Source organism: Danio rerio, chromosome 3 (genome assembly GCF_052040795.2).
Source record: "Danio rerio strain M-AB ecotype USA chromosome 3, GRCz13ab, whole genome shotgun sequence".
Taxonomy (NCBI): Eukaryota; Metazoa; Chordata; class Actinopteri; order Cypriniformes; family Danionidae; genus Danio; species Danio rerio.
The window spans coordinates 36958501-36984183 of record NC_141023.1 but is presented as its reverse complement, the minus strand read 5'-3'; the positions used below and the strand labels follow the sequence as shown (position 1 = coordinate 36984183).

The window sequence follows — 25683 nt, the reverse complement described above, 5'->3', positions numbered from 1 at the left end:
CTAAAATATTTACATATAATATTAACTATATATACATTTTACAACAGTTCTGTGTGGTTCTCGAATTTGATTGCCTAATAGCTGTGTGGTATTCTGCAGTATCAGAACTCGTACAGCCTCCTCATTTTTCTGTATTACTCCCCCCTCATAGAGTGATAGCAGATCAATAAACTCACTACAGTTTGACAAATATTGCAGATGTTGGACAACTTTATGTACTTTTGAGTCATTTTAAGTAAGAATGTAGTTGTTTCAATTGCAACTATGCAGTTTAAATCTATGGATAGTGCCTATTTTAAAATATTTATAATCTCTGAGAGATGCACATCGGCGGCCATTAACCTGTCATACTGAGCAGCGCAAAGACGGTTGACGTTGTCCATCCACAAGATGGCGACAGCGTTTTTGACAACAAAAAGAGTTTAATTTAAACTCACAGCTGATCAATTCATTATTAAACAGGCAAGTGCCATTCTAAGTCGATCTCTCTCTATTTTATGTTGTAGTGCTGTATTTATACCATAGTAATTCTAGTGTATTAAGTGTAAGATGAGACTCAGATATCAGGAGTATATGTATTTCGTGTTGGTCACTCTTTGTATAACCCTGAGTTACTTTTTGGTTGGCCATCTGTTTGTTTCTGTAGACTAGTTCAGTAAAAAGAAAGAAAGAAGAAATGCCTGCATGTGTTTAGCCTTTTTCCTAATCACAAACACAACTGTAATCTGGTAGTGTTTGCTTTGCTTTGGCTTTTTTGGGGTTAATTATTGCAATATCCTGATTGCAACAAAGAAACATAGGGAAATGTCTGTAGACTGATGGCATTTCATGCCGTTCAGCCTTATAATCTTAATATGTTAGCAAAATAATCTGTTTTGTCATCACTTTAGACATTACACTATAGAATCAATCAATTGATTTTATTTTTTATATACACAGTTATGCCGTCGAACTGTTGTATAAACACAATATCACATATACTTTTACAATATCAGTAGCACTGTGATTATAGCTGTATATTGTACAAATATTATGTAAAAACAAACTTTAATGTTATTACCTATAATTTGTTATAATTAGTTGCAATTAATTGTTAAATAGCAATACTATAAATCTCTAAAAAGATGCATAGCTCAATATTAATATAATATCTTCCTCTAAAATAATAACTGAAGTTGTACGAAAAATATGAACTAATAATGTTATAGTCTAATGGACTACCGGATGTTCTCATGGACCAATCAAATCCCTGTGAATAAAATGAAGTCCTCATAAATATTCAGTTTCACCCAGAATCATATCACATCAAGGGTAATAATAGTAATGTCATTACTCTGTGGTTAAAACACACACACACACAGTCATAGACACACAGATGTATATATTCATAAATGCATGTTCATAAATGCGCATAAATGTGAGATGGACAGAATCTGATCCATCATCGCAGCCACATGCACGTTTTCTATTAGCACTAATCAGCATGTTATTCGTCTTTTCTCTGCATACACACAGGCTGAACGCCACAGTCTCATAATCACTTTAATTGGAGGCAGCAGAAAGGAGGTAATTTGGCAGAGAGCGGAAAAGGAGAGAGAGAAAAAAAAAACCGAAGATAAAAAGAGCAGGATTGAAGAGCTGTGTTTACCGAGCGGCTGATGACTGGCTTTTTGCTGCTGTTTTTTTGTTGATGTGTTTTCAGTATTGTCTCCGGGGTTGAATAGAGGTTAATTCTGTCATTTAAAAGCAAGGATCAACCTTTAGCGTGTGTGTGTGTGTGTGTGTGTGTGTGTGTGTGTGTGTGTGTGTGCGTGTGTGCCTGTGTGCGTGCGTGTGCGCGTGCGTGTGCGTGCGTGCGTGTGCGTGTGTGCGTGCGTGCGTGCGTGCGTGTGTGTGTTACGTGAAGGCAACCAAATGTCCCCCACTATACCTATACCAGAAAATTTTGACGTTGTGGACACTTTTTATTAGGTAAACGGCTCATAAATCTCACAGAATGAAGTATTTTGAAAATGTAAAAATGCTGATTGTTTCCTGTAAGGGTAGGGTTGGCTTAGGGGTTAGACTATACAGTCTGTACTGTATAAAAATCATTACAACCTCATAAATGTATCTAACTCAGGCTCATTCTGAAAACATACCCCAGTATGCATTTCAGGAGAGCACCAAATATGTTCCAGGAGTTAAATTCTATTTTTTTTGCAGTTTTTGTTTTTAAAATTCACCAGAGAAAGCTGTGTACGCATTTTGAGATCTTAAATTTCCTTTGCGAGTGCCATTCGTGCCTGCTATTTTCACGTAAATCCACCAGAGGCCGCTGTCGACTGACTGACTGACTGACTGAGTAATCGACTGACCCACCCTCCTCCTTCCCTAAACCCAACCAATAGTGTTTTCAAATACACAGATTGACTCGCTCACCCACTTCCCTAAACCCAACCGACAGTTTTAAAAAGCAATCGAGAAAAAGAAAAACCCTCGCCTGATTTTTACCACATTTTTAGATTTTACCACATTTGCACTCTGTTATTTACTTGTTTATAAATTTTTTTGGCTTCTATTTTTGTCCTGCTTTCTGGAACGGTTCTTAGCTAGACTCGAACCCCTTCCTAGTGGTCAACTCCTCTCTGGGGTTGCACGGTTAATATTCATTTATTTAATTTGTTTTATTTAACACAACTTTTTACACATTTGTGTATATATATATATATATATATATATATATATATATATATATATATATATATATATATATATATATACAGTGTTTCCGCCAATAATTTTTCATCTGGAGAAATCTTGTTTGTTTTATTTTGGCTAGAATAAAACCACTTTTTAACGTTGTACAAATTAATTTAAGGTCAAAATTAATAGCCCCTTTAAGAAAATTCATTTTTGATTGTGTACAGTACAAACCACTGTTATACAATGATTTGCCTAATTACCCTAACTTTCCTAATTAATCTAGTTAAGCCTTTAAGTTTCCTTTAAGCTGAATACTTGTGTCTTGAAAAAAATCTAGTCAAATATTATTTACTGTCATCATGGCAAAGATAAAATAAATCCGTTATTAGAAAAAGTAATTAAAACTATTGTGTTTAGCTAATAATTATGGCTTCAAAATAATTCTGTATATGTTTTTTACAATTATTGTAAAAATAATTTAAATGATAATTTTTACTGTGACCCCAGACAGTCTCCTGCTAACCATCTTCATATGTTCTGGCATAGCCCTCAATTGACAAATTTCAGGTCCAGTGTTTTTGATACACTTAATGAAGCTATTAACATAAATCTTGAACCTAAAGGCCCGTGCACACCAGAACGATTTTTTTCTCGTATTTCCATCGATGTTTAACGTCTCAAGACTAAATAAAGGCCGTCAATGGAATCGTGCACACCAACGCGCAAAATGCCAGGCGCAAAAGCGTCTTTTAAAAAAAAATGCCTCATGCTCGTTTTTTTGTTTTGACGCACTGCATCAAAACCTTCTTCTCCAATCAGATCGGCACTCATGTGTTCATGTGCATTTTTTTTTTAATCTCAAACAGAATGTTTGTTTATAATTCATAAATTGTATTTATTTTATTGTATTATTGTATTTTATTTTGATGGGGATAGTGGGAAAATAAGAAATTACAGATTAAGACAGTCTGTAATTTCTCCTATGTTGTAATGTATACTAGTACTACGTATGGACTTGTTAAACACCATTAAAAAATGTGACCCCCAGATACAGTGTATAAAATAGGGTGTATTTATGCTTGATTAATCTTTTAAAATTTATATGACAATGTGTAAAATATGTTAAAATTCTACAATTTTTGGATTTAAATTGTAATCCAAATACATCAGTCATTTTGAAAACAAATACATAACATATCAGATCTTTACATTTTTAACATCACTTTTCCCCCATTCTTTTTCAGTTCTAATCCTCTCCTCCCCCCTAAGAGAAAAATGAGATTGTGTTTAACCTTAAGTGCTTCTGTGCCCTCTGGTGCTTGTTTCCTTTCAGAATAGACGAACCATACAGTGCGTACAGCATCATCTATAAGTCTTCCCCTTCCTGTAACATGCGGCCACTCACACACATGTGTACATGGACACACAGATGGGGGGGATGGTGCATCAAATCTGAGTAGTTGAAGACTAAGCTTGCAGCATCATATGTAGTTCTAGGGCAGAGAGTCATGCTGCAGGACAACTACCTGCTGTCTGAGGGCTTTTACTCACCAGACTCTCATCCATGCTGTAAGTTTTGACCAGGGTTTATTTTAAATTTAGTATTACTTTATTTTATTTTATTTTGTTTATTGATTTATATATTTTTATTTTTTTATTATTATTAATTAATTTTATTTTGTTTAAGGATTTCTTTTATATATTTTTATATTTTATTTTGTATTATTATTAATAACTCTTTATTAAATGTTATTTATTTTTTATTTTATTTTATTTTGTCTAATGATTGTTTTATGTATTTTTATTTTTTATTATTATTAATTTATTTTATTTCATTTTATTTTGTTTTGTTTAATGGTTTATTTTATATTTTTTTGTATTATTATAAATTAGATTTTTTTATGTCATATTTTATTTTCATATTTATTTTATTTTGTTTTGTTTAATGATTTATTTTATATATTTAAATATATTTTTTTATTATTGTTAATTTAATTTTCTTTATTACATTTTTTAGTTTTCATCTTTATTTTATTTAATTTTGTTTTGTTTTATGATTTATTTTATATACTTAAAATTTTTATTTTGTATTATTAATTTTGTTTTATTTAATATTTTATTAATATTTTATAAATATTATATATTTTATATTATTTATTTATTCATTTTTTAAATATGTATAAAATTTTAATTGTATTATTATTCAATTTTTTCATATTTTATATTAAGTAATATTTTTTATATATTGATTCATATTTTATAATGTGATATGTCATTGCCTTTACAAAGCATTTTCATTTAAGTAATTCACATTTTAATACCAAAATACGCATCTTTTCATATGTCAGTGTGGAAGACAGAAAAAAAGTTTTGTGCTTTGCAGAGTGGCCCGAGGTTTGACTTCCTGGTTTGTGCTGGAATGTGAAATATTGTTTTAATTCATGGAGGAACTTTAATGCAGACAGCAGCTTTATTCTCTCTGTCGGCTGTGCAGATTAGATTGTGCTGTGTTTGGATTGCGAGACAAAGAATTGAAAAGCTTTTGTCCTTTTCTTAATTGTTTGCACACATCATTAGCAAGCTTGAGATAAATGCTGGGCTCTATGGCATTTTGTGTGTGTGAGAGTGTGTGTGTGTGTGTGTGTGTGTGTGTGTGTGTGTGTGTGTGTGCGTGTGCGTGTGCGTGTGCGTATGCGTATGCGTGTGTCTTTGCGTGTGTGTGTGGTGCAATGGTGTTGAGGTTTGTGTGAAGTTTCCAGAGTTTGTGTGATGAATACAACAGTGAAGCTATTCTATTATTATTATTTTATTTATTTATTTTTATTTATTTAATTATTATTATTTTTTATTTTATTGAATTTTATTTATTTGTATTTATTTAATTTTTAGTTTAATTTAATGCTATTTATATTTTTAATTTAATTTATTTTTATTGTTTTTTATTTTATTTTTTATTTTATAAATGTATTTATTTTTTTTATATTAAAGAACAATATTTACATTTTATGTTGTAGTACATGCTTTTATTTATGTTGTTTTTATTTCTCATAGTAATACATCAATGTATTTTTTTTATTTATTTTATTTAAAAACATATTGGTATTGTTGTTGCTGTTGTTGTTGTTATTATTATTATTATTGTTGTTGTTGTTGTTGTTGTTGTTATTTTTTATATTATTATTATTATTATTATTATTGTTGTTGTTGTTGTTGTTGTTGTTATTTTTTATATTATTATTATTATTATTATTATTATTATTATTATTATTATTATTATGTTATTACTATAAAATAAAATACATTCATTCATTTTATTTTAGTTACATTAGTTGTTTTCCTTTTCTTTTATGAGTTCTCATTCTTTTGAACCCACTGTGTTTAATGTAAGTTTATTTCTGAAACCAAAATTGTGATATCATATAACTCAAAAAAAAATGTTGACTCAAAGTTGACTTAACTTAAATGGTACAAATGATTACTTGTCGATTTCAGGGTGATTCAAAAGCAATGTATAAATAGCCTGCATGTCATTATTGAGAGTTAAGAGGACCTGAAAGTCTGTGCAGTGCAGTGATTTGGAGTAATGATGGACTGAATGTGAGAGTAAGGAGAGATGGAGAAGGTTTCTCTCTGCAGGCGCTCGGCTGAAGTCTTTTGATGCCGTCGCTTTCCTCTTTCAGATTATACGCTGTGGCCTTTGACAGCACAGGCCAATTAGTGCAGCACATCAGAAGAGCAAACTACCATGGGGATCCATGAAGCAATCCACGGCTTCACATTGAGTTAGATGATGCGAGGAGCTGCAGTGTTTGCATATGTAAAAGTAGCTTCCTTTGTGAATCTTTCGTAGATACACTTTATTAGGTACATCTTGCTAGTTTTGTTTTGGACTTCTTTTTGTCTTCAGAATGAATTAAATTTTTTCATAGCATAGAGCAGTGCTTCCCAAAGTGGGGGTTGGGTCCCCTGGGGGGTCACGAGACAATGAAGGGGGTCGATTGATGATTTCTAAAAATATCATATATGTTATCAAACTCTTAAATTACCATGTTTTATCCTTAATAGTGTTTAATAGTTACATAAAAAACAACATGCAAATAAAAGCCATCAGCCTTTCAGTTCTTTTTCCATAGGATTGCAATCCCTGGAGTTATTATGCTATATTAATGACAGCAGTTGCAGCAGATTGATTTTGCGCCACAAAGTTAAACTTTGACACCTTTACAACATTTACGTACATTAAAATAAAGGCCACGAATGAACATGATGATTTCCAAGTGGTGGTGCAAAATAAAACCAAGAATAGACTTAGTGCTGTAAACATTGTGCCCACCATTTTCATTAAGTGGGGGTAATATTAAATTAAACAAAGAATGACTATAAAAAAATTATATGGTTGTTAGACTGTTGGACTTTTGTGTTGTCAATAAGCTTGTCTATATAGTTCATACTGATATGTGTGCACTGTTGTGTGCAATGATTGTATGTTTATAACCACCTTCGAGGATAGTGAGGGTCACAAGTCACTGGAATTGTTATTTTGGGGGTAGCTAGCTGAAAAGTGTGAGGACCCCTGGCATAGAGGAATGTATCAATGAGATATGTTTGGCAGATATTTTGGTTTATTTTGACATTATAGCATCAAAAAGAGATCTTTTGTTCCTACACATCCCAAAGGTGCTTTATTAGATTGAGATCGGGAGGCTTTGTTGCACATTTGAGATCAATGAACTCGAGAAAACATGTTTTAGATTAATTGAGCTCTTTGTTGTGACTGTTATGCAAGTGGGTGTGTAAACTGTGTTGATAAGGCATGAACAGGGTCTTCAATATTCAGGTAGATTCTGGTGTTTGAATGATGCTCTATTGGTACTAAGAGGCCCAAAGTGTTCCAAGAAAACACCCTTGCACCATTATACCAACAGCAGCCTGGACTATTGATAAGCCAGAGTAATACTTTTGCTTGATTTCTACCCTATATCTTGCTCATAGCAATGCTGTTGTAAGAATTTATATGTTGTGTTGCTATTTTGAGGCAACGGAAATGACATATATGTGTGTATGTGTGTGTGTGTGTGTGTGTGTGTGTGTGTGTGTGTACATATAATATTAATTTAAAGTGCTCATTATTAATATGCATCTGTATACGTCTGTACACATTGCTTATTAAACACAGAGGGATACGCAGCAGCACACAAACCTTTTAAATATTACAAATTAAATTATTAAATCTAAAAGATTATTGTTTATATAAATATAAAAGCTGCTTCCTCTTCTCACATCTTATTCATATCAGAAGGCTTAGCAGGAAACCATTTTGTTTCATAAATTCTTTGCCGCGAGATTTAACTTTGCACAAGAGCAGATTCATTTTATGGCTAATAAATTGTCACTTTTTTGTTTTTAAAGTTGGCCATATAAATAGCAAATCTGCTTGCTCGCTCATAAAGGGAATACGAGATGGAACTCTAAATGGTTAAAAGTTATGCCTTAACCACACTTATAACTCATTAAGAGGATAAGGAGCACCCTTTTTGACCATGATCTGTGCGTGTTGACTGTTTTTCCCATCCTTAAAATATCAAAAGTTGATTTGGACTTGCCCTAAGTGCACATTGGCGACTCGCATAGACCATGCATTTATAATAGAGCCCACTGAGTTGCTCAATGTGATTGGCGGATTGGATATTTGTGTTAATCTTTTGAGCAGTGTAAAGTCATAATCACTTGTACTGTAAACTTTAAATTTCATATTTTTCATAACTGTATGGTGAACTTTTCTCCATGCACCAGGTGTTGTGAAGCAGGAAATTGGCTTGACTCCCGCTGTGGCATATTGTGAAAGGTATTCATAACACATTAAAAATAACCAAGCATTGTTGGAGACCCTGTCGGATGCCATGATTTGAAGTAGTTTAAGCAAACTTCTTCATCTGAATGGTGTTATTTTTCTCTCATGTGCACTGCGGTCTGTCCACACTGTGAGAAATGAGTCACAGGCAGCATTCTGTGGCAGGAAACAGACTGGTCATGACTTTCAGAGAGCATTAGCCAGCGCTGGAAGATTTAACTAATGTTCCTCCACCTAAATTCCCTTCCCTGGGGACTTTTGTGTTTTGTGTGAATAGAGGAAAAGTAATAAGGATCTGCTTGAGCTAATTATATGCGGATTTAACATAGTTTTAAAGGTTCTCTGATTCACTAAAGCTAAGGGTTTCAGTGTGCTGTACGACAATGTACCATGTTGAGCTGTGTTAAATAGATTTTAGTGGGAGCTCTTAGTACCAGATGAGACATCATAGAAATACATTTCATGATCTGGAAAGCTATAATGTGATTTGGCTGACATCATTTCTATGAAATTAATAAGAATAAGAACAAGAATAATATTTTTATTTCAACTGCTGTACAATAGTTGACTCGTTTCTCTCTTTGGGTTCTTACAGAAGTCAGAAATTATTTGAAAATTAACATTCAGCCATCAAAACATATTCTTTACATAAGGAATGCAAGTAATTAACTGTAAATCACCCTTCCCAATGCACCACTCCCCTTTGTCACTGTTGATATGTTCAACCAAAGCCAAATAGAGTTACGACAGCAAAAATCCAAAAGGATTGTGTATGTATATTTATATATCATGTAGACTTTATATAGTTTCAGGAAGTGTTTTGCGGATGGTTTCAAATAATGTTAGATGACGTTAAAACACACTTAAACATTTCTTTTTAACTTCATACCTTTCAAAAGTGCATGACCAACAGTCTTCGTCTGTACTATTTTGTGGAAACTATTGAGAGGCTCCACGAGTCGTCATTGCTGTTGATAAAACTGAGTTGTCTTAACTCTACCTCAATGAGTCTGTCCGACAAGCTTTGGTGTGGTTTGTGTGGTATTCCTGTGCCAATTTGTGCATTGCCTGGGAAAATAGTAATTAATTTCTGTAAAGCATATATACTGATTTTATACAGAAGCAGACAGAAAGATATACAATAGGCATTCAGTGGATGTTGACATCAAGATTGAAGTTGCAGCCTACAAGGCTATAGAGAAGTGAAGTGAGGCAAAATTAATACATTTTTTACATTTATTTTAAAATGTCGCATACTAGATGTGAGTGAAGAGATAAATGCAATAATGGCATTGAATCTTTGATGTACTTTTAAAAATCTTTACCTGGGAATTTACTCTTCAAAAATACCAAAAAATGATGAATATCTTCTTAATACACTGCTAATAACTAGCAAAAAGGAAATTACAAAGAAATGGCTCAAGGAAGGTCCTCCATCTGTAGGTGAATGGCATGATATTGTAAAAGGTGTATGATACGGAAGTACTGACATTTTCCTTGAGACATCAAGCCTTATGTCTGCATACTGGGGTAAAAGGTTGAGAATGAATGTATTGTTTTAATTTTATTAAAGTGCTTTTATTTTATATACAGTATATCTGGATCTTTGATACATAACCCTAACGTAACAAAATTTTATATAGCAACCATATTTTATCAACCATAAATACGAATGTAAATAAGATTGTATTCAGTAAACTTTGTCAGTTGGATTGTATGTCTTTTTTGTTTCCATTTTCCTTTAAAAAAATTAAATATAAAAAAAGGCCACATCTGTTGTCCTATTCTGTTTCTCTGCTTTGCCAAGAACACATCTGATTGATCACTGTCAGCTGATTGCTTGTTCCTGATTGGCCTACAGTGCTTTTTAAAGCCATGACACAACTTCCTTGGGGGTCATCTTGTTTTGGTCACTTGCTTTGTGTTTGTTGAACTGTATGTTGTATACTGCAGTTTTTTAATGTGTTAAAGTTGTGAACACTAAAATTTTAGAGTACTGTTTGTTTTGTGTTTGCTTGGTTTATGGTACTTTGTTCCACTGGATTGTTTGACATTTTTGCAGACACGACAGCATATGTCACGAGAGCATGTGACATAATCTCTACTGTCTTATCTATTATAGGTGAAAACCCAGAACAAATAATAAAAATAAACAAATAAAAATAAAGGAATTTTTGTTTGTTGTTTTGCCCATGAATCTTTGATTTCATTTTCTTTGTCTTGTCTTTCATATTGTGCCTAGACGGTAAGTAACATGAAATTGGGGGCTCTTCCATTGGCTGTATACTCTATTAGCTGAATTTACTTTGCTCATTTTTTTTTGCATTTGTTTGCCTGGGGTTTGTCTTTTGATAAGGGAGGACATATAATAATTGGCACAAATACTTTGAATGGCATGGCATCAAAATTTGAACTTGACAAAAATTACAATTGCACCAACAGAGGAGCAATTAGGAAAATGTCACGAAGATAATTTGTTTTTAATTGCGGACTTTTTTGATATTATCTCGAAATGCACTGAAAAGGGAGATCAGAGACCGCACATGGAGCTTGTTAAACAAAAGAGCTTACCTGGTGCGATTGTGGAGGGTTCAGGTGTTGCAAATACAGCTGACATCTGAAGAGTTGGAAGCTGCAAAAGATTCTTTAGCTTGTAACTCACAAACAAACACAAGCATTGGCATCTCGAAAGTTGCTTATCCAGGTTTCTGCAGTCTGTTAGCTCACCTCACTGTCATTTCCCAAGTCCTCAGGTAGTTCACATCTCCATAATGTAAAGTTGTGTGGTCTGTTTGGTCCGATAACAGGAACGAGTTCATCTCTCGTGTCCCTGGGTTGACCCATAAGCTTTACATAATAAACTCAATTGATGGTGAGGCTGTCCACACAAACCTATTCATTTAATACACATCTCTAGGTTTTGGAAACGGATGAAACTGTATATTGCCAAATCTTTTTGGGTGCATGTCCTATACAAGCACCTTCTCACCATTTTTATGTCAATTACTGATGTTTTTCTGCTACGCCTGGTTTTTCAGACTTTTTTATTTGTCACACAAAAATGACAGACATTCAAAAGGGCAATAAACATCGGTGTCTTATAATTGACCTGATCACATGTTTGTGAATCTAAAAAAAGATTAAGATAGAAACAAAGAAGAAGTGCTTTACAATTTTTCTGCCTTCCTTTACAAAACTTATACATTTATTTTAAATGATAATATTATGACACATAGTTAATGTATTTACTAACATAACAATGATGACACTGACACTTGAACAGCATTTATTAAGAGTTTATTAATTGCTCAACAGTGGTTTGCAGTTGTGCTGGTTAACTTTAGTCAATGCACTATGAGTTAACATAACCTACTGTATATCAACATTATAAAACTATATCAACAACAAACAACTGTATTTTCACTAACTAACATTAACAAACCTGAATAAATACTTCAATAAATTTATTGTTCATCGCATGTTCATGTTAGTAAATACATGAATTTATTTTTTTTTTATATAGTGCAATTACTGTGTTTGATCATACACCCAGGAAGATCAGAAATAACGCTTTGTAATGCTTACGTAATAACAAGACTCAAGCCAAGTTGCTTAAATCACATTTCTTTCCCATTTTGATGCTCGGTTTTAACTGCAGCAGATTGTCTTGACAATGTCTACATGCCTTAATCCACTGAGTTGCCGTGATTGGCTGATTAGAAATTTGCGTTAACGAGCAGTTGAATAGGTGTACCTAATAAAGTGGCCGGTGAATGTATACATATGTTTGATTGTAAGTAACAATTAACAATATTGCAGTTTTACTCTAGCCTATTGGTGAGCATTGCAAACAAGCTATTGTAAATCTCTCTCCAATTATGGTGTAAGACAAAAGTTGCTGTGGTTTGTTGGTGTAATCTGTCAGTTTGACAGTTGCCTGTCTAGGTGGGCGGTTCTTGGCCAAAATCTTAGAAAAATTTGGACCAGATTTTCTGGCATTTAGTGAGAGATCTGTTGAGGCGAAGCTCTGCAGCTCATATGACTTGATTTGCACATTCGGCCCATTATTTTTTCCTGTCTATCTCTCTCTAACACTATCCTCACATGATTATCATGGGCTTATATTGTCACGATTCCTTATGGTGCAGTTGTTTATTCTTTATCTTAAAGATATGAAAACAAACACCGTCTGTTTCATCCAATCAAGCTCAATCTATAAATTGTTTTTGTCAGATCAAAGGTCGCAAAAGATTTGTCAACTTTCTCTGAACTCTTTTCATCATAATGACTCATGTTAGTATGCCACAGCGCTAAACTGTTCGGCGTCTATCTATAGCCGCGCACGAGTCGTTCACTGTGAACGACAGCTGGGGAAAATTAACAAGCACTCGAAAATCAAAAGACCCCATCCATCTTTTCTACTCAGTTGGGTTTTTTCTCTTCCTCTTTTCCGCTCCTCTGCCATTCTTCGGCTGAGTGACAGCTTGAAAAGATGCAGAGATTACTTATTCTTTGTCCCTAAAGTGAACAGGAAAACAAAGCAAAAGAGGAGAAGGAAAATGAAAAGAGCGATATTGAGAGAGAGAGAGAGAGAGAGAGAGCAGAAGTGTTTGTGATGGAGATAAGCACGATAGAGACAGAGTGGCTGATGGGGTCTTTCTCAATGTAAAGACATCACCTCCAAGAAAGAAAGAGAGAGAGAAATGTACAGCCTAGAAAAGAAAGAATCAATCAGATACATGTGCTCCATTTTACTTGAACAAATCCCAGCCTTAAATCACTCCCACTGCCGTGATCAAGCACTTCTTTTCACTTACAATGAACATGAAAACATCCCTGATACTGAATTCTCCCTGAAAACGTCATCGAGTTAAAGAGTTTAATCCATTTTCAAGCACTTGATGAGTTTTATCTTAGTGTTTTCGATGCTCACTTGGAATTTTTTGGGTAACACTTCATTTTAAGGTGTCCTTGTTAAATTACATTTTCTTTGATACTTAACATTTTCTATTTGATTTGGACATGTTAGGTTTAATGCTTGCAGCTGGAAGGACAACTGGTTCATTTTCCTGTGGTGACCTCTAATAAATCAGGGAGTAGGCCAACGGAAAGTGAGTGCTATAAACTAGGGCTTTATAATATTAGAAAAATCTGACATTGCAATGTTTTGTTTTTCTGCAATATACATTGCGATATGATTACAATTTTACCAGATGACTTAAATAGCTCTATTTGGTAAGAATTAAGGTACAGAAATTCAATAATTAAATATAAAAATAACACTACATGGCATATTTATTGTATAAATTTAATTTAATAAAAATACTTTTTATTAGTTTCAAATGGTACAATTCCTTGTGCCTGAATGTTTTAAAATTTCTTGATATGCTCATACAGTCTCAGGCCTTAAAATATGTAAATGATAAACATTTGCTCTATTAGAGAGAGAGAGAGATAGATAGAGAGAGAGAGAGAGAGAGAGAGAGAAAGAGAAAGAGAAAGAGAAAGAGAAATGTACAGCCTAGAAAAGAATCAGTCAGATACATGTGCTCCATTTTTACTTGAACAAATCCCAGCCCTAAATCACTCCCACTGCTGTGATCAAGCACTTTTTTTCCCTCTTATGGATATGAAAACATCCCTGATAATGAATTCACCCAGAAAACGTCATCGAGATATAGAGTTTAATCCATTTTTAAGCACTTAAAGTTTTTATCTTAGTTTTTCGATGCTCAATTGGAATGTTTTGGGCAGCACTTCATTTTAGGGTGTCCTTAAATGTGCTCATACAGTCACAGGCCTTAAAATCATGTATGATAAACATTTGCTCTATTATGGTAAAATGGTAAAAATCTGAAATGACTTCATGTTCTGAACTATGGCTCAACTATAATTCAACATTGTAAATCCTGTGATGTGTCAATTGCGGATGCACAAATTGCCATATTGATGCTAAAAAGATTTTTTGTGCAGCCTTATATAAACATAGACTATCAAACTTATAAAATTACTATAATGTTTGAGGTTATGTGGATCTGGCTATGTAAGACAATTTTAGTCATTTTAATGCATTTATTTATTTTTTCATTGTCTTTGCATGGCAGTCTTAAAATGTTTATTTTTATTTATTGCCATAAAACAACAAACCAATTTTCTGTTCACAGAAAATCAAATATTCCGCCATAATGCTTTCTACTGCCATAAAGTCATTTCAAACTTGTATCACTTTTTTTTTTGAGTTGCGCAAAAATAAGAAAAAAAGAGTCCTCACTGACCCTTATTTCAAATGAAAAAAGTGCATGTATAGTTAATAAAAGAGTTTTCCAAATGATTAAATCCAATATAAATAATTAACTACATTACATTGTGATACATGACAAAACAATCCATGCTGGAATTAAAGCTCACTTTTTCAGCTTCATTTTCATAAACGGCAGGAACGAAGCTCTGGGTTATTAGTTATACTGAAACGCATCAGGCTGTTTCATTTCTAAAAGAGCAAGCCAAATCCTGATTTATGTGATATGCCTGCCTTAAAAAGTGGTTTAAAACGCTTGAGGAAAGAGAACAAAAGAAGCTGTAAGTTGAAGGACGAGTGAAGGGCGCCTCTTGAGCAATATTGTGCTTGTTCTGTCCCACTGAGAGTGTAACCATTTCATCTTTTGGCATATTGTGACTCCCCTAATGTTCCTTCCTTCCTTACTTCCTTCCTTCCTTCCTTCCTTCATTCATCTAACAAATTGCCATTTTTGCCTAATTCTAATGCCCGCCCTATGTCAGACTTGTCGTCAGCATCTATATGTAATATTATCCTGCCTAATTGGTCTGCAGTGTTTACTTTGAATATGGAGAACACACCACACTTTTGTTCGTTTTGATATGGAGCTGCTCTTTAAGGTCTTTGTTTGTGCAGCTCTTAAGTGCTTTTGAAAGTGCTGATATTTGCATTAAGAGGCACACTGGTGCTGTCCATGGTACTGATAAACTGGGTTAGCCTGGAATTGTCCTTGGTGCTGAATAATGCTGACTCATCTGGTACCGTAAATGCTTGTGTTTACTGCATATAAGGCATTGCTGCTGCCTGTAATAGTACAGACTGTGTTGGCTCCAGTGGTGGTGTTCTGAGAGCTTGTGTTTAATGTAAATCTACAGTATCTTAATGCTTCTGTTTAAGGTTGCGCAGTTATGCATGGTGTGCCTCGCTGCTGCCTTATTCACTTCATTTCTTACATTTACATTTTTACATCAACTTAGACACTTTGGCATGATGGACGGAGTGTGCATTTTTAATTTTTTTACTGACTTGACATTTATTTTAAATGACTGGCCAAATGTTTTTTAAGCATGTTTTAGTCACATAAATGGGGTTGAGTATTAAAAATGATTTTCTCATTCACTTATTCAACTGATCACTTTTTATATTAATTATTGATAAATGCAAAATAAAATATAAAAAAACATAATGATCTACATCTATTTAAAGTAAATGTGAGTCATGTATTGATTTTATATATGTACATGCACACTCACTAGCCACTTTATCAGGTACACCTGTCCAACTGCTTGTTAACGTACATTTCTAACCAGCCAATCACATGGCAGCAACTCAATGCATTCAGGCATGTAACATGGTAAAGACAATCTGCTGCAGTTCAAACTGAAAATGGGGAAGAAATGTGATTAAGTGACTGAACGTGGCATAGTAGTTGGTGCCAGACAGGAAGTTTCAGAAACTGTTGATCTACTGGGATTTTCATGCACAACTATCTCACTAGTTTACAGAGAATGGTCCGACAAAGAAAAAAATATCCAGTGAGCGGCAGTTCTGTGGGCTCTGTGAGTTCTGCGAGTTCACTGTACTCAAATGGCCTCCACAGTCACCAGATCTCAAACCATCCAATAGAGCACCTTTGGGATGTGGTTGAACAGAAGATTTGCATTATGGATGTGCAGCCGACAAATCTGCTGCAACTGCTTGATGCTATCATGTCAATGTCAGGTGTACCTAATAAAGTGGCCGGTGTGTGTGTGTGTGTGTGTGTGTGTGTGTGTGTTTGTGTGTGTGTGTGTGTGTGTGTGTGTGTGTGTGTGTGTGTGTGTGCGTGTGCGTGTATGATACGTTGATTTTTTTTCAGTATTTCATTATGATTGTTCTATGGTGTGACATTTTTTGAAATTTATAAATACCACTTTTACATGTACTCTCCCAATTATTTTGAAGTTAAATGGTAAGTTATTAATTAAGCAATTTAGAAAATACAAAAGCTAATACAATTAATTAATAAATTAAATTAGTTAAGTTAATTAGTTTTGGGTTAAGGTTAGGGTTAGTTTGTAGCTATAAATAGTTTCTAGTATGTGAAGTCTACCTTAATTTAGTGCCTTCATTTATCTAGAGGTGTGTGTGTGTGTGTGTGTGTGCCTGTGTGTGTTTGTGCTTGTGTGTGAATACATTTATCATGCATTTTCACCACAGTGAGGCGCTGTGCGTTACTTCAGCTTACTTCCACACACTTTCACATCCCATTCCTTTCTCTCTTTCTGTCTCTCTCCTCTGTCTTCCTCTTTTATCAGTTGAGGATCTCTCATCTCTTCCGCTCAGTGATCAGCGGCTCTAATCAAATCATCTTATCCATGCTATACCTTCCCCGCTTCTGCAAACTCTCTCTCTCTCTTTCTCTTTTCCACCCGTCCAGCCTCGTCCTCCTCTCTCTTTCTCTTTTTGTGAATCTGGGTCATTCACTAGCATGACGGACAGTCTCCCATTATCACCCTCTCCACTTCTCCCCTAAAGCAAAAGGAGGGAATAAGAGCGGGGAAGCAGGTGAGAGAGAGTCACGGAGATCCCAGTTTGTCTAAACGCTGCCTCTGATTGGCTGATGGTCCTGCTTGTGTCACATTCTGCCCTCTTCACATGTTCACGCATCGCCGGCATCCTCACATGAGTGTAACACGCACACTCACACACTGCTGGAATAATGGCATCTTTACACTGGATTTCTTCAGCTTCCCCAGTTTATCCTCTTCTGAAGGCAACCGACTGACTGTCATCTTTGAGTAAGTGACAGAGCGTCTACTTCAAAGATGTCTGTTTCTTACATGCTCTTCTGTGTATGTGTGTGTGTGTGTGTGTGTCTGTGATTTAAAGATGCTTTCTGTTATGTTTACAAGTGTGTGGTCAAGGTCTTAGTTTTGTGTGTGTGTAAGTTATGCTTTTTTATTATCATCCTCTTTTCTTTCCATCATTTATTATTCTGCCCTTGTTACTTCATCTTTGATTCATTTTCTGGCTGTTGGCTAGTATCTCGACTAAACTTTTTATTAATTTCTGTTTGTCTAAAGATTCTCTTTTTCATTCTTTTTCCTGCTCTCTGACACACTACATTTTCTGTATTAATAAATTATTATTATTATTATTATTATTATTATTATTATTATTATTTATGTTTTATTTTATAATATAGTATAAGAATATAGTAATATAATAGTAATAATTAGTATGATAAGAATAAATATGTTGTTGTGGTTTATATAAATTTTTATTGATTTGATATGAAATTGAGGATATTAATTAACAAATAATATCAACGCTATGATAAGGGTTTGAGTTAGGGTTTAATTTTTGCATCTATACACGTTTTAGTATCATGTTAATATAAAAAAACTTTTGAAATAGTATATTTTTGTTGCTATGAAAACAGAGTAACTTTTACATCACATCACGTGGACATTGTAAATTGTTTATTATTCCCTCTATAATTTAATATTATTAATGGTTATTCATCATCATCATCATCATTATTATTATTAATAATAATAATAATAAACTTTAGAACTTTCTTGAAATTTCTTGAAATATATATATAACCAAAATATTTTTTCGATTAGCACAGGCATTTGTGAAGTACTTATTTGCACTATTATTTATAGTTTTCAGTGTCTTATTATTATAATAAATATTACTATTATTAAACTTTTTTTTTGTATTGTAAACTTTTTGAACTTTATTTTTTTCTTTATAGGGAAACTAAATTTACTTTTAATTTCACACATAGCATCTTTGGCAATGTGCAAGACGTGTTATATTTTAGTTATACTGGAACAAAATAATAAGCAATTAACATGTTTTTTTGTGGTGTTGCTATGAGCTTGTCTGGCATCCACTATATGAACAAGCTCTAGTTTGTGTGCTTCTGGTCCTTTGGTAGTTTAGCTCAACTATTTTGAGCTTTATATGTGTCAAGCGCTGCTCTGTGAGCGTTTTTTACTGCTGGTGGCATCATTATTTGCAGGGCGTCAGAAAGGAGGATTTCTTGACACATTGTTCTGTGGCGTGAGTCTGTAGGCGTCAGATCAGAGAGGTTGCGTCTTGCGATCAACAGATGGTCTTGTATTTCAGCAAACACACTGACATGTACTATACATATGTGGCTTTGTACACATACATTTACACACAGATTCACATATACACAGCTGAGATGTACTGCTGATAGACTCAAAATGATCATGTACTATACTAGTCGGGGTATAGTTTTCTTATTTAACACTTTAAAATGATTTATTTATGTGATTTAAATAAGAATCTTTTTTAACTTTCAGTGTCACATGATCCTTCGGAAATCATTAGTCATCATTAGTTTGAAAGTCATTTTTGCTATGGAATCACAGTCTGAAACGGTTTGAAAATCTGCTTGTTCAATAGAAAAATAAATTGGTTCATATAAAAAAAAAAACAGCCATAAAAAGTATAGGAATAAAACTGTCTTTATCACCAGCGATCTAAAACACCATAGATCGCTGGTAAACACTCACAAGGTAAAGGACTACAAATCCACCATTTCATGGACTGCAACTCCATACATGCACTCCGCTCACACACACATGTTCCAGATAATGACTGATTACACTCACAGCTGAAGCTGCTTACAGACTGATTACTTGGACCATAAGAACACCTCTCACACACATGAGGAGTCTTATCTACTGTTTTAGTGACACTACAACGCGTTTTTCTTTGTCTTGTTTTTCAGGGTTTTTGTGATCCTCGCCTTGTTTATTTGTTTAATCCTGTTTGCTGCCTGCCTTGTGACTATCTGCCTGTTATTTTGAATATGACTCTGGATTGCCCTTATACATCTGTTGCCCCTGTATTGACTACTGCTTGCCTGACCTCACTAAGAAACCAGCATGTGGATCTGCACCTCTGTTGTCAGCATCACTTCCCCTGTTACAAAAGCAATACGAGCCCAGACTGGCTCTATATGAACAGGCGGTCATGAGAAGAGCAATACATATTACTGCTGATTCCAAAATATTAGCTGTTAGCATCAGGACCAAAAGACCAATAGACCAAAAAAACAATACATTGAAGCTGTCGTTTGTTCCTACCTTGATAAAACTGTTGAACTCTAGCAGGAAAATGCACCTGTAGTATATTCGCACCTGACTGTGGTGTGTGTTTTATATACTTGAAATTCATACATTTATATATAGTCTTATTTTGTAAACAATGTATGTTCTTAATTGTTTTGTTTGTTTTATTTATTTTATTGTCTGCTGCAACTTTGTAGCACTTTTTTGCCCAAAGTTTATCCTAACCTAAATGCATAATACTGCCCATTGCCTAAACCCAACTACTACATTAATCTATTAATAAGCAGCAAATTAGTGCTTTATTGTGTTAAACATCTTAGTTAATGGTTTGTTAATAACCAGAGTTGTACCCTAAAATATAGTGTGATGTCAAAAGATTAAAATTCTAAACCTTTGCAGTTAATATGCGGAGCAACTACAAAAACTAACAAACACTCGACATTGTAAATATGGCTTTCCCCCAAAAAGCTAGACATATTGCACTCCTTCTGTCCCTGTCTCTTTATATATTCAGACTACACCTGCTTAGCCAGTTTGAAATAGCTCCAGTCCTTCTTATCTTGCTTTCTGAGTGTGTGCGTGTCCTTGTGAATCTGTTTTGATGTGTGACTGATGCATTACATGACAGATTTCCATGTGTGACATTCCTTTTCTGTGCAAAATTTGTTATTCTGAGCATTCTGAGGCACTTTGCGCTTGTTTACGTATGTACGTTAATGTGTGTGTGTGTGTGTGTGTGTGTGTGTGTGTGTGTGTGTGTGTGTGTATGTGTGTGTGCAACTCACCATAAATGTTTAATGTAATACAACAAAATTCTTGGAAAATGAGACGGAATATATTCAGCCTATCAGTGTGAGCCAAGGTGCATACCCATAATGCACTGCTGCCTTGCAGATACGCTCGCAAAGTGTGTCATTTAAAGTTTGCTGATTTAATCCGTAATTGTTGTATGTGATGATAATAGCGCCTGGCAGCTGTAGATAATTACATGCTGTTTTTATGCTGCAATTTTTCCCCCGAAATACAATTCCAATTTGCTCTGGCATAAAATGCAGAGGTACTGGCTGTCTGCTGCAAATGCTTTTACCATCAATAGTCACATCATTCTGTGATGTCTAGGCCTGGAATTGAAACATATGTGCTAAGAGATAATGCATTCAACATGTGCTAACACATGCACCATGATAATATATTATAAAGCAGAGGTCAATAAAACGGGGAACAACCTTCCAAGGTCACCGCTTAGTTGAAGTTTTTCTAACAGGAGTAATTCTTATAGGAGTGAAATGTTAGTATTCGATGAGTTGCATACTGTATATTCTGAAGTACTTTATTAAAGACCTAAATGAGATTTTTAACTGAAAGCATCCCATTTTTGGTTGTCCAGATGAAAACCAAGTGAAAAATCTTTCAGCCGTAGAGATGTTTGTCATGCCAAATCTGTGATTTTTTAAAAAAAATTTTTTACAAGTCCCTTAGTCCCTTTTTTTTTTTTTTAACAATACTGTGTCTTTACAATGTCACAAATATTAAATTTATCTGATGATTAAATGTCGAAGAAATAATCATCTGATTTGGAGCCCATACATAAATATATCATTGAATCCAACATATGAATAATATGTAAATGTGAAAGTATACTGCATACAAAATTTGTATTGATATGTTTGAACATATAAACATATAGAAGATATTTGTCATTTAGATTATTGAAAAGTATATGTGTAAACATTATAATATTATAATCTGTAAACTCACACAATATTTTGAAATATGTTTTTTAAATCTGTAAACTCCAAACATAACATTGGTAAGTGTACATAGTGTGAGTATGCCCCAAGCATACATTGTCTTTACTTTTAAGAGACCGAAAGCCTTTGCAGTGACCAAACCTATCATTAGCAGAACGAATCAAAACACTAGTTTGACCAAAGGACCTAAGGGGCATGTAGTGTGGACAGAAAACTGGTCCATTCATTTATTCATTTTTCATTCATTTATTCATTCATTCATTCATTCATTCATTCAATCTTTTTTCGGCTTAGTCCCTTTATTAGTCAGGGGTCGCCGCAGCGGAGTGAACCACCAACTTTTCCAGCATATGTTTAACGCAGTGGATGCCCTTCCAGCTGCAACCCAACACTGAGAAACACCCATACACACTCATTTTACACACATACTATATGGACAGTTTAGTTTATTCAATTCATCATAGCACATGTCTTTGGACTTGTGGGGGAAACTGGAGTACTTGGTGGAAACCCACGTTAACATGGGGAGAACATGCAAACTCCACACAGAAATGGCAACTGTCCCAGCTGGGGCTCAAACCAACGACTTTCTTGCTGTGAGCCGATCGTGCTACCCACCGCCCCGCCGTGCTGCAAAATTGTTCCAATGTTCACTTTAATAATGAAATCAAATTTAGTTCATTTGGTTCCAATAGGAAACATTTTGTTGAATAATAAACTGTATATTGTACCCTAATAAGTCTTCAAGATATGTAACTGCCATTGAAGTGCTGTTTATTTTAGTCGCTGTCACTGCTGTGTTTTCTTTCTTATCATTAGTGCTAAGATTTCCAGATCGCTCCACTGTTGTCCACGGAAAAGCCCAGACTTCGCCATGTGTAGCCCTTACATTATTCAGCAGTGTTGTGGATCTAGACGTCTGGGCTGACTGGGAGTCTTCATGGTCTCACAGTGTTGTCTGCTGAGGTGTGAGGGAGGGAGTGTGTGTGTGTGTGTGTGTGTGTTTGTATCTCTGAGTTTGTTATCAGTGCCTGAGAGCTTGCCAAGGAAGGAAAACAGCCATGAAAACACATTAGATTTTAGATATCTCCCTCTTTCTAAGTCGCCGGCTTTTTTCCTCATGCAAATGGTTCTTTTTCAACATGCTTTTTTTATTCAGCTGTGCTGTGCAAGTTTGGAAAATAAACTCAAATATATTTTTCTTTAAATAGCATGGGCATAAAAAGCTTTGGAACACCTAACCACTGTCAATAAGACAAGCACCTTCCTTCACCAGCTTTAAGACTAAGGGCCCTATCATACACCCGGCGCAATGTGGTGCAAGGCGCAACGCAATTGTTGTTTGCTAGTTGTTTTGCTACCAAGAGTTGTTTTGACGATTTGCGCCACGCTGTGTAAATAACAATTGCATTTGAGCCCATATGTGCACCCATAGGTGTTCTAATCTAAAAAAGGAGGTGTGTTGAGGCGAGTTGCTATTTTGAGAAACTATAATAGTCTGTTCTATAGACCAGAACAAAGCCGGTCTATTGTCCAGCGCAGAGCGTGTTAGTTGTGCACCTCCCTAACACGCTGCTTAATACACACAAGATGTAGAGCAATACACACATCTTTACATATGAAAAAGAATTAAAATGTTAAGAATATATACATTGGATATATTAAGGATATATATAGGTTATAATAATGATATATAGGATATTAATTTGAAGGATAACATATTATATTCTAGCCTTCATACTATAAATATAAAAACCATACTTTCTTGCCTTCTTCATCTCGGGAGGCTTTTTCAGTTCATTCATGACAATTTGCTTTTGTATAATGTTATTATTAGTAGTATTATTTATTATATCTCTATTTATATTTGTTTTAAATCTTTGCGCTTAAAAACGGAATTAATTATTTAAAGGCAAATTGATGTCTGTGCGTACAACACGTTTCCCTATCCACGAGAGTGAAAGTGAAAGTTACTAATTTAACTCATTCTCGCACTGTAGATGCTCTGTTTAACTGTTTTCTTGCTTGTGAAATGCTCAGTTTTTCCACTTAAGCTTACTTTACTTTATGTAAATAGCAAATGCACTAGGGCGCAACACAGCTGGCTCTTAAAGGGACTCTGATTGGCTTGTTTTCAAAACACACCAATAACTCATTAAGAAAAAAAGCTCAACCCTTTTAGACCATGCGCCACTGCGCAAAGCAGATTTTTCTGTCGTTATATTAGCAAAAGTGGATTCTGATACGCCCCTAATGCGTTTGCACCCTGCACTTTGCCCTTTGCGCATGGATCATCAAAATAGAGCCCTAACCGTACGTTCACACCGAAAGCGGCGAGAGCGTCAAAGTAGCCGGAAGTCATTCATTTTCAATGAGAGGCGGCGGCGATACGCGGCGATAAGCGGCGAGGAGCAGCGCGGCGCGTCTTCGCCGGCGTGAGCGTCGAGGAGAGTTGAAATGAAGTCAACTTTATGGTAATGAGCTATGACGCGGTTTGGCGGCAAGCAATCAGAATGAAGACGTCCATCGCTTGATAGCAGTTCAGAGAACACAGACCTGTGAACTTTGGTTCCGACCACAGTTGTTCCCAAGGGTTTGATTATTGCGGTCGCCGGATTTCCAATTATTTACAATTTTTTCCTACAGGAACATACATTAAATAAGTTACTGGCGAGTTACTGATGTTCATTAATGTTATATATTTATCTTAAAAAAGCGGGAATCTCACGCGATGTGACAGTACAAAACAGTACTGCTGCTTCAGGATATTTCAGACATATGGACACATAGTGGATAAATAGAGCAAAGCCACACCACACGCAACTTGATCTTCCATTGTTTTATGAATTTGATAAGAAGTGCGCAACATTTTCACGCTAAAAACATGTCTTATGCAGGAATGTAACTGATATGCTGCAACGGCTCCTTTAAATAAGAGATCGATGTAGCGAGTTTTGACGCTCTCGCCGCAGGAGCTGAAGGCAGACAGCGTTGTCGCCAGGGCGGCCAGAGCGACCTTGGACGCTCTCGCCGCTTTCGGTGTGAACGTACGGTAAGACTTGAGACTTATTTGTTCTTCAAGGCATTTGGCTGCTAGGAGGTATGATCGTTATTTTTAGTCTGTTTGTTGTTGTCTGACTGTGCTTCTGTTGATTTGTTAGAAACCACCTTGGCCAAAAAAAGTTGTAAAAAACTGCTATATAATTGAAATGATATTTATTATTGTCAAAAAAAATACTTTTATAGTTTAATTTAAATCACTAAACACATATTATAGAAAAGGCAAATACAGTTTTTTTTTATTAAACATTCATTAATTTTCCTTCAGCTTAAGGGGGTCACACATAGGATGCATCGCTCGGCACCAAGCCACGCCATGCAGCACCATGCAGTTTAGAATTCTAAACATAGGTTTCTATCATGGTACACTAACTCACGCCGCAAGCCCAGCTATGACTCAGCTACTGTACGTCTCTCTGTTCATATTTCTGCCATGCCACAGAGCGGCATCTGAATAATATCATTTTAAATAACATACAAATGTGCAAATACAAATTTATTAATCCAGGGTCATCACAGCAGAATGAACCGCCAACTTATCCAGCACATGTTTTACACAGCAGATGCCCTTCCAGCCGCAACCCATCACAGGGAAACATCCATACACACTCAATGCACACAATTTAGCCACCCAATTCACCTATATCACATACATTTGAACTTGTAGGGGAAACCGGCACCCAGAGGAAACCCATGCAAACATGGGGAGAACATGCAAATTCAACACAGAAACGCCAACTGACCCAGCCGCGGCTCGAACCAGCGACCTTCTTGCTGTGAGGCGAACGTACCACCCACTGTGCCACCGCTTCACCCCCTAATTTAATTAAATGTAATTAAATTTAATTTAATTTAATTTAATTTAATTTCTAAATACATTTTTGCCATCTTTTCATCACACATGACGGGATTCTTTTAGTTCTTTGAGGTCTGTTTGGTGTATTATGACCCCAGTTTTAACAA

General features: G+C 35.0%; 1 protein-coding gene across 21 annotated transcripts in view; it reads left to right on the top strand.

Annotated features, from left to right (window-relative positions):
• srcin1a (SRC kinase signaling inhibitor 1a) overlaps positions 1-25683 on the top strand; it is a 243469-nt gene that overhangs the window by 45005 nt on the left and 172781 nt on the right. For 3 of the 21 annotated variants that reach the window (NM_001443094.1, NM_001443093.1, NM_001443092.1), the window contains exon 1: positions 17246-17593. The exons of the other annotated variants lie outside the window; for them this stretch is intronic. The gene's annotated coding sequence lies outside the window, so the exon portion shown is untranslated. Of the gene's footprint in view, positions 1-17245; positions 17594-25683 lie in introns of those variants that run through there. 21 annotated transcript variants of the gene reach the window in all.